Genomic DNA, 13,568 nt, shown 5'->3' with positions numbered 1-13,568 from the left:
AGAAATGTCATGTTCTCCCAGGGAATCGTCTTTATTCATTCCAGTTGCAATCTTCTGCAGCATAAACCTTTAGCTCAAACACACAAGAAAAAAAAAATCAGTGAAACTTCTGATGTATTCTCTGATATAAACTATATAGACCAGATTTGGCAAGCTGCAGTCCCTGGTCCTTTGCTTTCGTTGGTTGGTTCACTGGTTCGCTGGTTGGTTGGCTGGCTGACTCGTGTGTTCGTCCTTCCATTCTCCATTCCTGTGGCTCAACTACTTTTGTGAGATGTAGTCCCAAGGGCACATTCCTGGTAGATTGTTTCCCTTTCATTACCCTCTGTCAGAACTGAGGTTTTCATTCCTCCCACCTTCATTCTTTTCCCCAGCAATATTAAAACCCTTTAGCCTTTCCCTGGTGACCAGCAAAGTGCTCTGACCTCTAGTGACCATCACAGAGAAGCCGAGGAGGAAAGAGGGAATCAACCCAACAGAGAAAGACAGACATCACTTTCAGCCTTTTCCCCATCTCCCCTGTAAATGTGCCCTTCGAAATGTTTATACAACCTCCTCTAAGATCCTGCAAACCCAGAGTCCCAGGTTTTTGAGCTAGGCTGGTCCCTATGAAGTGTCAGTATCCTCCAAAGGTTACATCATTCAGAACCCAGAAGACAGGCTCTCCTACCACCCAACTGGATGGCCACAGAAGATCAAATTCACCTCTATGGGCAGGGTTGCTTCCAAAGAAAACAAACACATAAGAACCTTAAAATGGAAGGTCCTCATTCACCCACAGAGAAGGGCATGGGCAGGGGCATTTCTTATATACAAAGTATAATGATATGTATGTGTGAATTGTCACCATGAAACCCACTGAAGTATGCTAACTACAAAAATTAGTTTAAAAAAGAAATAAATGCAAACGTGCTTTGAAAGTGAGAGACATAAATATTGGGATTCTAACTATCCTCAATTATCACAGTAAACGGGAGGCAACCAGAGGAAGAACACTGGGAGAAGGGCACAGTGAAGACTTCTGATCACCTTTGGAGAAAATTCACTTTTGACCAGTTGGGAGCGGGAATGAATTCAAGAAAAGAATTAGGGGTTTGGGTCTATTTGTTAGCCCAAGTAAGAGATGGTAGAAGCCCGAAAGAAAACGGAAGTCATAGAAGGAAAGCATGAGCAGATTAAAAATACATATGAGGGGCTCAGTGGTTAAGAGAACTGGCTGCTCTTGAAGAGGAACCGGGTTTGGTTCCCAGCACTTACATGGCAGCACGTCACTTTTTACACATGGAGGCAAAACACTCATATACATAAAATAAAAATAAATGAAAAAAAAATTTTAATTACAATACATATGAGTAAAATCATCAGGGTGCAGCTATGGGTGGTGTGATGGCTAATCCTGGGTGTCAACTTGACTGGATCTGGGATTAACTGAAATGAGAGAGATCTCCTTATTTGGATCATCTGAAGCTGGGTGTTACCTTCTGATGTGGGTGTTACCTTCTGATGCCACAGCAGAGGAGAACACCTGGCTTCTTGCTGCTTGCCTTCTCTCTCACTGGTGAGTTCGTCTTGCTGCTGTAGGCTGAAGACTAGCTGATTTTTTCGAATTCATCAGACCTCTAGCACCAGATTGGGACTACTGAGACATCCAGCCTCATGGACTGAGCGACTACGGATTCTCAGCCTCTCCAGTGTGGTGCAGCCATTGTTGGACTACTCAGACTCTGTCCTGTGAGCTAAGCTAATAAATCTCTATACATATCTATTCATTCCACCGGTTCTGTTTCTTTGGCGAACCCTGACTAATACAGGTGGCATCTGGAAAGAGGGGAAGAGGCATGTGTTTGGGGCTGTCGCTGGCTTATTTAACTGACAGTGGCACCATTCGCTGAGATAAGAAACATCAGAAGAGCTGCAGGCAGGCAGGACCCAGATGAGTGATCACAGGCTCACTTTTCAACCTGTTGATTTCAAGATATTCAAATGGTGATGCCAAATGGGCCACTGGAGCTTAGGAGATCTGTGTGACTTGTGTACTTAAATGTGATGCATAGGAACTGACTAGAATAAGATCACTGAGAGAGAGAGGAAGAGAAGTGGGCCTTGATGAACCATAGTATTCAGTGGCAGAGGAAGAACATCATCTAGGGAAATAAGGGGAAGGACACTGAAGAAAGGCAGAATAGTGTGTTCTCATAAGGCAGAGAGAAGAAAGATATAGCTGAGAAAGGTTCACTTCAGAGTGAAGACTGCAAAGCCTCCATTAGGCAAAAAACTGACATCAGCAATGTCCAGCACCCTTCAACAGAGACCAACCCCCAAGTCCTTTCCAAGCACTTTCTCCTCCCTGTTCCTCGACCATTTACATGTAAGGTTTGAAATGAGCCATCAATCTCTGAAAAAACAGTCTTCCTTTTGGGTCTTGAGCACCATGGTTGCTTCTTAATATTTTATTTATTATTTTTATTTTATGTGTATGAGTGTACTGCGTGCATGTAGGTAAGTGCACCCACGTCATGTACTGCCCACAGAGGTCAGAAGAGGGAGTTGGATCCCTTGCAACTGGAGTTCCAAATGGTTGTTAGCTGCCATGTGGTTGCTGGGAATCAAACCCTAGTCCTCCACAAGAGCAGCCAGTGCTCTTAACCACTGAACCATCTCTCCAGTCCCTGCACCATGGCTGTTTCAACATGACAGCTCTTGGCCTTAGCTAAGCCTGTATGTTCTTGGAGCTGCCACTCCACCCTCCATGATAAGAAGTCCTATAAACAGAAGGCAACATGGCGCATGCCTATTGACAGCCACTTCACCTGCCCCCACATCAGACATCACCTATGGATCACCTAAAAACACCTTGGTTCACAAGCTCAATGATTCCCATACCAAGTTGCCTGGACAGCCAGGGCCCTAGGTCCCCCTGCTTATCCCATTGCCTCCATTCCCCATCCTCCCTCAAGAGAGACAGAGACAGCATAGATGCCATAAGTCCCAGTGCCAGCTCCTCTCTGGCCCTGGTTCCATATCTCCGGGCTGGACCACATGCAGCTGGCTGGCCAGACTGTTATATCTGTTCCTAGTATTGATGTGACTTGCAGTGATTTGCTTCGGAAATCAAAGCCTGGGGATTGTTGGCTTTATCTAAAGCTCGGGCCCTGCTCCACTGGTGAAAGGGTATGACTGACTCACAGCACTTTCGTTTATTTGGTTTTCCCTGTCAGGCTCACATATCCGACCGGTCCTGCCCGGCATGGACAATGCTCAAGCCTCCTCTGGAATTTGATCTGAAAGAATAAGCTAAACAAAGGAGCAGATAATCACACAGGCTTATTTGCTGTCTGCGGGGTTTATATTTAGCTGCCTTGTGACTGGGTTGCTGCCTGTATATGGCAGTTGCCCTTGGGAAACACAGTCCTGGGAGGATGCAGAGGTGGCACAGGACAGGAAGGGGGTACAGAGGGTTTAAACTGCTGCTTTGGGACTCAGAAAAGAGAATCAGACAAAATACAGTCTATGAGCAATCATCAGGGGACAGCATTTAGGACACTCAAAGCACAGAATAGAGAAACACAGAATTCAAAGAGAATACAAAACAGTAAACGAGACATTTTCCCTACTGGTCTGTAAGCTACCTAGCACACAGAAGCCTAAAATCCCTTTGTCTTCCCTTCCTGACTACGGACTCTATGAAGGACAGGAGAGCATGTGGAATCCCAAAAGTCAGACTTCTCAAGCAAGCCTGATAGCCTGAAGCCCATGGCCCTTCCCTGTACAATAGAAGTATCAGAGAAGATGATCTGGAAGATTCTATGATTTCCTCCTTTGACAAGAGCAAGACAAGTGACCTGCAAGACGTGTCATAGGTGGGGTCAGCTGCCCATTACAGACACCTAGGCAGTTATCACAGGATGCTCTGCCATTGTTAAAGTACCAGGGGCTAATACCAGCCAACTAAAAGTGAACATCCATGGAAATAATTTTTAAGAGGGAAAAAAAAATGGTGCTAATCTCTATTATTGAGACTGAGGTATTTATAATATTCTGCTAAGTGAGAATGAAAACGAGGCAGAAAGCAACTGCTCACTGTGCACCAGGCATCTGAGGAACATGAACAAGAAGAGAGTGACAAGCCCAGGCCCAGCAGAGCCTACATCCCCACTGCGGACACCTCCCCTCCCTATTCTGGGAGTAACTTATCTATGAATGTTGTTATACAGGATTATCCTCCAAGGCAGACAGATGCCATCTTTCTGAGCCAGCTGAGCCTGCTTGCCAAAGATCTCACAGCTGAGTTTGTTGGCTCTACATAGAAGGAGGGGCAGGGAGAGTCACAGGACCCTCAACCTAAGCATCTACCCACACCTCCCAACCCATGGTGGTAATTCACCTCTAAATGCCTGTGGCCTTGGGAAGGGCTAGAGGGAAGACTAAGGGAGGAGGATTTGCTATTTATGCAGCTATGGGGAAGCCATCCTCCACCCTTGAGTGAAAACTTTCCAGTGCAGCCTTAGGGGGGCGTGCCCACACTCCTGTAAGTAACCCCTCACCCACTGCTCTTAATTAACCCTAATAAACACATTGGTTTCCCAGAGAGTGCACTTTGATAGAATTGTACCTTGGTTTGTTGTTTGGACCAAGGCAGGATAGGGTGGACATTGTTTACATCTCTCCCCCAGGGAATGAGTTTTAACAACAAATGTGAGTCCTAGAAACTGGAGCTTCCAGAGACAGAAAGCTTTGTATAAGATTTTTGATGTCACTTGCTTTGATTTGTTTTGGTTTTTAACTTCATGGTGTTTTATGGATGAGCATCAGGAGGGAAGCCGATCCACCATCTTACCCCCATGTGGGACAGAAGTGGTCCACACAGGGATCCCAGGTTCACTGGGTCCTTTTAGAAAAAGATTGTAGCTTTAAGCCAAAACTCCACCACCTGGTGGGGCCTGGAGTTAGTATGGCCTGGGCATAAATCTCATGCAGAAAAGCTTCAAGATCATGCTCACTCCCAGAGTAGCCCTATGTCCACACTCTTCTAGGCCTGCAGTCTCATGAGCTGGTTCAGCGGGACTCTGGGCTCAGAATAAGGGCAGGTTTAATTTGGGGTTCAGGTTAGCTTTGACTATCACAGATGTTCACTGATGTCTTCCATCCAACCCAAATGCCTCACTACCATCAAAGGATAGAGACAGGCACGATGTGACTGGAAAGCGTCTCTCTCACCTTTTGCCAAACCTCCACCCTGAGCCCTGTGTTCCTTTGTGAAAAGTATATTCATCTGCAGAAGTGCAAGAATCAGGAAAAGAAAACTGCATCAGTATGAAAGAGACTAGGAATTAGAAACTACACAGGAAGCAGCCCCCGCCCCAGCCATCCTCACTACTTGCTGTCTTAGAATCAGAAGGGACTTTCTTTTTTTCTTATTTGTTTTTATTGAAATTTTTGTATATTTCATTTCATACAGAACATCTCAAACAAACTTAGTCATCTTTATACCCTCATCCCCACTGGCACCCCCCCCATAGCCTTTATTAAGCTTTACCCACCCAAGGCTAAGGGACCATCGTGGAAAAGGGGGCAGAAAGATTGTAAGAGCCAGGGAGGAGGTGCAGGACCATATGGAAACAGAGTCCCACAAGCTCCTGGGAACCTGCTCATATGATTCTATGGCAATGGTGTTAAGAAGGGACTGTCTACATCATGTCAGCCTTTTATGAAGGAGCAATTTAGGCCTGGGGTGAAGTAGAGGTTCAGAGTCCTAAGCAAGGTCACATTATGTTGGAAGCTAAGATTGAGGCCTTCTAACTCCCAAGCACATCGTTAAGATCTCTTAAAGGTTAATTCTTGACCAAGACACCATCCCTTTGCTTCATAGGCAATGGGCGGCTCCATCAAAGCCCCTTTATAAAATTCCTTTCCAAGGCAGCAGTATCTGTAGCCATTGCACTGTGATGGATGAAATCATGAGAGCGAGTAGACGCAGTGGATCCAATATGAGACACACAGAGTTTGGAGAGTGTTTCGTCTGTAACGTCCCCCACTGCTACAAACCCTGTTGGACTGTCTTGGTGGTGCACCTATATGCTTCATTTGCCCGCTTGCGTCCTTAGTTCTATTGCCTTGATGCTCCTGCCCCCTAGTGACATTAGATTGTACTGCAGTCCCATTCTTCTCTGGACAGCACATTAAAGGGAAGCTAGATAACGATATTCGCTTTGCAAGATCAGTAAAGACAACCTGCATCTTTGTCTACAAAAGCAAAGCTTCACTGTGATTTTAAAAGAATCCTAACCTCACGCACAAAGACATAGTTATCTAGACTTTAGCCTGGAACGGTGCTGAGGCTGAATACCAAGGACCCTAGTTTGAAAACATTATACAACCGACTCATGGGAATAACGGGTTAAGGAAACCTAGGAGGCAGGGGGTCTAGCCTGGAACGGTGCTGAGGCTGAATACCAAGGACCCTAGTTTGAAAACATACAACCAACTCATGGGAATAACGGGTTAAGGAAACCTAGGAGGCAGGGGGTGGGGGGATAGAATAACTTAAAATGGCAAAAGAGGGCAGTGCCATAGCCTATCCCAAGGTACACTGGCAGAGGTACATTCAAAGCCAGGCCTCCCTGCCCAACAGGCCCTCACCCCACTTCCTTTCTCCTAGCTGAAGTCAGTTCCTGAGCCTGTCTCAGCTCTCTACAGGTGAGATGGACCAGCATCTTACATTCTCACAGCATCTGGCATAAGACTTCCCATAGAGTCCCTGATTTTATGTTTCTCTCATGATTTTCATGATCACTGTGAGGTCAAGTTTCCTTGAGGATGAGCACAGAGGCTGCATAGTTGAGTATCAAATCTGTGTCCCCAGAGAGGTGACTAGCACATAGGAGGCTCTAGTTAATACTATTCAATCTTCAATAAAATCTTGAGTATTGCTTCCTGGCTAAGTTATGTTTGTTTACAGATGAAACACAAAAAGGCTTCAGTGGACAAAGCAGGAAAGCTTTGACGAAGGGCTGAACAAGTCAACCATACGATGAGGATTGTCCCTATCTCAGGTCCCCAGTTCCTTAAGCCTACAAAAGGCACTTAAACTTCTGAGAGTAGAGACCTCCCTGAGCATCGCCCCAAATGCTTACCACCTCCCAGGGGCAGGTGACTGGGTAAGACTCTTCTATAACCACACATTTTGAGAGTCAGCCTGCACAGAGTCAGCTTTTACATCCCAAGGGCTAAGAGACCTGATGGGTCTGAGAAGTTTCAAGGAGGCCCAACAACCTGATCTTCAGTGCCACCTTACTTTGTGATCTGGGGTGGTACCTCTCTGCCCTGAGTCTCCACTTACCTGCTTCTTTTTAGAAAAGATCTTAGAGGAGAAACATGAAGTGTCAGAAGCCCCAACTTCTGGCTTAAATGGAAAAGAAAGACTCAGGGAGCTACAAAGCCATGGGCTGAGGTTTCGCCCAGCCCAGGACATCAGGCAGCACCATCATATCAGAGCCTGGTCTCTCTACCCCTGCCCTCTGCTCTGCTGTCCCCTGTGTGGGCTCCTTCTCCTGGGGATCTCCAGCAGCTCCAGGATTTCATCCTTTCTTCAGAAAAGCAGCAGTACCCGCTCTTAGTCCTATCAGACCAGAGTCTGAGAACTGCCCACACCAGTGCTTCTCCGGCCATAGGTTCATCCCTACGTCTACAGGAGAGGCCTGGCAAATTCTTAGCTCTGAGCAAATCATGGGGAGTAACACTGTTGGAGACCAGGCTCCCCTGAGGGATATCTGGAAGTACTCTCAGAAGGCTGGGGAATAGTCACTAAACACATAAAAACTAGAGCAGCCCTGTGGAGTAAGTGACCTTTAAGGACTCCACAGCTATGTTTCTACTCTGATGTGATGCAGGGATTTGGATGCCAGGGAAATAGAAGGAGAAAGCCTGAGATGCCCCTGAGACTGTGTCCTACCCCCAGCCCTTCCAAAAAGCTAAATGAAAGCCAGGTGTGGTGGTACCTAGAATCCCTGTAATCCCAGCACTTGGGGAATAGAGGTAGGCGATCAGCCTCAGGTACATAGGGAGCTTAAGGTCAGCCCGAGTTACATGGGACCTTGTCTAAAAACAAACAAAATACCTAAACATCAAATAAGAGCCCTCAGCCTATTCTGGAAGACCAAAGGGGTGATATCAACAGCCCCAGAGATTAAACAGTAACTTTCACCCTCTCAAAGCCACAGGGCAGAAAATGAATGACGTTTTGACAGCACCACTAAAACGGAACATTTCTATTTCCCAAAAAGATGGACACTGACAGCAAGATGATTTTTTTTTAAATCTTATTTTAAAAAATCTTATTAAACTTTCTCTTTCACTGATTCTTTGTATCTCTGGTTGAAATGGAGCAGGATGCAGGTTACCATGGTGACGGCTGAATTTTTAAATAACGGGGCTCAGGAGCTCTGGCTGCTGGCTGCACCAGCCCCAGGCAGGAAATGGTGGGGGAAGGAAAGAGGCAGAGAGAGAAAAGGAAGAAAGCTGGTGGGCTCATCCCAGGACACTGCGACATCTCCAACTTGTTTCCTCGTACTAGGATGAGACTCAAGAGCCACAGACCTCAGCTTCTTGGTAGGATGAGAGATGTGGAACCCAAATGCATGTGGACAAAAACTTAGATGTCTTGAACTTCCTCTACAGGATCTGACTAGTGGCAAATGGATTTCTATGCTTACACTCCCTCCCATGAGCAATGAGTGCCTTCCACCCCGGTTTTAGAAAGGTCATTGAACACCCAACCCAAAGAGGTGCAATTGAAAAGCTGGGGATACTGAGAAGAGCCCAAGGGAATTTGAAGCAAAAGAGTGAAAAGCCCTGCAGCTGTCCCGCCAAACAGCCTTGGCCACAAATTCCTGTTCTTCTCTTCTCTCCAAACCATCTAAGAGTGGAAACAGAGACTGCAAGAGGGTTGAATTCTCTACTGTTGGATACAGTCAGGCATCAATGTAAGAGAGATGAATGACAAGGGGTTCCCGTGATTTCAGGCATCTGAGAGGATGGGTGCTGCTGAGGGAGTGTCCTTCCCCAGCCCCCTTCCAAATTCATAGGCCAGTGAGAAGGGAAAACAGAATAAGGCTGGAGAAAGCGGCTAAGAAGCACAGAAGCCAAACACTGCTTTGACCCCAAACATTGATGGGAACCAGCCCAGGCAGGGTCTGGTCTCCTTAGTTGCTCTAGTCTTCCTGTCTCCACAGACCCCAGGAAGGACCTTTATTCTTAGCCAGCCCAGTACCTTTCTCCTGACCTAGACAGCTATTCTGGGTTTGTCAGGGAATATCTTTTAGAAATTAAAGAACACAAGTAATACAGGCTATATACTCATAATCCAAAAATCTGAAATCTGAAATGCTCCCCTGAACTCTGAAACTTTCTGAACACCAACATGGCATCACTAGTAGAACATGGCACACCTGACCTCATGTGGTAAGTCACAACCAAAACACAAGCACATAAGAAATACCATATAAAAGCCTGCAAGATGGCTCAGCAGGTAAAGGTGCTTGCTGTCAAGCCTGATGACCTGAGTACAGTCCCCAGAATCCACACAAAGGAAGGAGAAAACTGACTCCACAAATTTATCCTCTGACCTCTATATGTGTGTCATGGCATGCACATGCCCACTATCCTATGTGTACAAGCATGTGTACATGCATGCGTGCACACACATACACACACACATAATAAATAAATGAAAAAATTTTAAAGAAATACCATATAAAATTACTTTCAAGTTATATGCATGAGGCAAATATGAAACATACATGAATTTTGCATTGAGACTTTACTTCAGTCCCATTCCCAGGATATCTCATTATATATATGCACATATTTCAAGATCTGAAACTTGAAATACTTCTAGACTTATGCATTCCAGATAAAAGATTATCTTAATAGTAATAGGAACCCAAAAAAGACATTACATTCTGGGGCTGGAGAGATGGCTCAGTGGTTAAGAGTGCTGGCTGATCTTGCAGAGGACCCAAGTTCAATTCCCAACACCCATGTGGCAGCTAACAACCATCCATAGCTCCAGTTCCAGGGAAAGAAAATGCCCTCTTCTGACTTCTGTGGGCATTGCGCAACACAGGTGCCTTACATACATGTAGGCAATACACTCATACACATAAAATAAAAATACATAAAATATTTTTTATAAAACTATGTTCTGGGGCTGGAGAGATGACTCAGTGATTAAGAGTCACTGGCTGCTCTTGCAGAGGACCCAGGTTCAATTCCCAGCACCCACGTGGCAGCTAACAACCATCTGTAACTCCAGTTCCAGGGGATCTGAGGCCCTCTTCTGACTTCTGTGGGCATTGCACGACACATGTGCACTAACACACATGGAGGCAATACACTCAAACACATAAAAAATAAAAATAAATTTTAAGAAAAACATTACATTCTATTCCCCTTTCTAGAACACATACAGAATCTGTCGCTTGTCCACTTCAAGTCAAGGAAACCAAGTCCTATTTCTAGTCTACAAGTAATACAGAAGCAATGTGATGTCAGACTGGGTCATAAACACCCCTTGCCTCAGTTTCTGGAGCTGTGAAATGGGGTTGGTACAATGTACCCTGCCTCTTCACAGGAACTTCAGGAGCTCACTTAGCCATAGATGGCGTGTTGGCCACATAGAGGCTGCAGTGTTAGTGTCTGAGTCCAAAATGAACCATATAAGTTCAAAAAGCAGCTTGTTCATGGTCACGGTCACATTCCCAGCTGGCTCCAGGGCTGCACTTTACCCACGAAACACAGCATGTATATTTAATGTCAGTGTTAATCACTCTAAGGATGGTTTCCCTTCCCAAGATGGTTAGATGAATGTTCAGATGTGCTGCACCTGTCTGCTCCCATGTAGGAGTCTCTGCCTTTGCAGAAGACAGTTCAATGAACAGCCAAATCTAGAGGTCCCCACATGCAAGCACCAGAGTAGACCCCCTAGAAGTTTTCTGGTGTGTGGTGGAGAGAAGCATCTTGGATCCACTCCTAGCTCTGGAAGGAGCCCTGCAAGAAGCCTCAGGAAAGGGTCATGAACAGTTTGCCACCCTACCTACCTCCATTGTTACCACAGCAACAAGGTTCCAATGCCCATCCTCAATCCCTGTTCCGAATTTTCAGTGTCTGCCTATTTCACACTTCCTCTTTGGTCTCCTGAGCCTAGGGACTTCACAGCCCTCCACAATCTCTACTAAGTGGAGGCCACGAGCCCATCCTTCAACAAGCTGAGGCAAGCAGCTCACTCCCAGCAGCCCAAGCCCTTCCTCCCCAAAGAAACTAAACTGCCTGGATTGCCTGCATTCTGTCTCATTTGCCCCAGCCACCGAATCTAACTTTGCCCTTTAGGATCGTACACCACAGCTCTTAACTCCTTCAAGTACCTAGAGACTGTGCTCACTGTAGTGGGCTGAGCCACAGGCACTGAATGAATTCATCCTGTAGACCAACAGAGGAGGTTTATTATTACTGCAAGAGAGCAAGCTGCTGGGCAGGGCCATAATTAGAGTTAGGGCAATGGGAGGGGGTGGGGAGAGAATCTTCCATTTGGAGGACGTTAGCAGTTAGAGTGAATTTCTTTGTGTCCAGTTTCCTGGCAGGTATATTGTAGTGTAGAGCCGTAGTGTGATCCAGATCGGCTGTTCACACTTCTGAGAGGTTAGATGAGTCACTGTGAGCATCATCTCCAGTTGTGCAATCTCTATCATGCAGTTCTGATTGATTCAAGTTTAGACCCCCCAAAGGGTCAGGTCACAGGGTATCAGGCTGCATCTCCGTGGTGCTAGGTTACAGCGGTCCTTGGCTGGCAGTTTGGGATTCCTCGCCATGCTTATGTAAATTCCTCATGGGAACCAGCACCATTTCCTGGTCTTTTGCTAAAGGCCTTCCCTCCACATTCATGTTCTACCTATGTCTTCTCCTCTCTAGAGGAGAACTTGAGCATGCATCAGATGAGAAGAGCTTGTGGAAAGAACCACACAGTGCTGAACTCACCCCCTGAATTTCTGATCCACTAAGTCTGGGATACAACCTAGAAATTTACAGCTCCCTGGGCTGGAGAGATGGCTCCACAGTTAAGAGTACTAGTTGCTCTTACAGAGGACCTGGATTTGGTTCCCAGAATCCATATGGCAGCTAACAACCATCAATAACTCCAGTTCCAGGGGATCTGATGCCCTCTTCTGGCTTCCACAGCTATTGTACCCACAGGTGCAATTAAGTATGTGCTGGCAAAACATACACATAAAACAAAAATAAATAAATCAAAAAAAAAGAGAGAGAGAGAGAGAGAGAAAGAAATTTGCAGCTCACAGATGCCACTGCTACATTTGGGGATCTCACTCTGAGAAGCACTGCTCCACAAAAACATCCTCATTCCTTTTAACACCCCTTCAGTGTGAGCTCCAGGGCCTCCATGTCCTCCTAATCTATCTCCCGGGGACCTGCTCTAGTTCATCAATATGGAACTTTGAGCAGGCTCTGTAAGGGAGTTCCAAGGAACAAGTGCTCCCTCAGGATACCGCAAGCCTTAAGAGGTGTTTTTATGGTGGACGTAACAGGAACCTCAAGTTCAAGATCTGATGAAGCCTCTTGGGAAAAGCAGAGACAACAAAGCATCTGTATCTCTACCAAGAGCACAAGGATGCTGCCAGTTCCTCAGCAGCAGGACTGCATGCCCAGCTCTCCGCTCTTCAACTGGGTCTGCTCCCCTGCCGCTAACAATTCCTACTTCCTCATTCTCGTTTCCGGTGGTTTCTTATGTGTCCTTACTTCTTCCTTTGGCCTCTGCAACAGCATGGCCTCCCTCTGTGAACCTTTCAGCTCCTGGATTTGCTACCCACTGCCTGATTTGCCATCGTCTTCCCAGTTCAAATTCCTAAAAGCAAATCAGAGTGTGCACCCTTGTCTTGGTTTAGAGAAAGCTCTTGAAAGCAGCCTCTAGATTGGATCCTTGGCCACACTTTTGTGGCTGGTAAAAGGTTGGACCACATGGCAAAGCATGACATGCCCCTTAGATGGACATGATGGGAGGGGCCTGCAGTCCCTTGGCCTCCAACATCTTGCATGACAACTCCATTCAAAAACACCTCAATGACTTAAGTACCAAGGTGCAGAGAGGCATTCAAAGGCTACCTCTATGCTCTGTGGAATGTGGTTGAGGAGTAACAGCTGCCTAGCCTGCACGTCAGGCGCCTACCATCCTACTGTGAGAGCATGTGGTCTGTGGACACAAACTAAGCAGAGTTAGCACCTCCTCCTCTTGACTTTCCTACTTCTCTTTAAAAGGGTGAGGATTGCTTTACTCATTTAGGCAGCTAGATTGCACGATGGCTTCACACTAAACTTCCGCCACATAGAAGCCTGTGGTTTCTCCCATTCTCTGTTGTGCAGCAAGAAAAAGGAGTGGAACACAATAGATAAATTTTACAATGTTCCATAAAACAGTTCATCTTATTTAATTTAGCCCTTCACTCCAGCCTGTTGAGATCTTAATATAAGTGATATCTTTCTCCAGCTTATGTGATAAATTG

This window comes from Nannospalax galili, unplaced genomic scaffold (assembly GCF_000622305.1).
Source record: "Nannospalax galili isolate Female #2095 unplaced genomic scaffold, S.galili_v1.0 scaffold667, whole genome shotgun sequence".
Taxonomy (NCBI): domain Eukaryota; kingdom Metazoa; phylum Chordata; class Mammalia; order Rodentia; family Spalacidae; genus Nannospalax; species Nannospalax galili.
Note: the sequence above shows the minus strand (reverse complement) of the source record.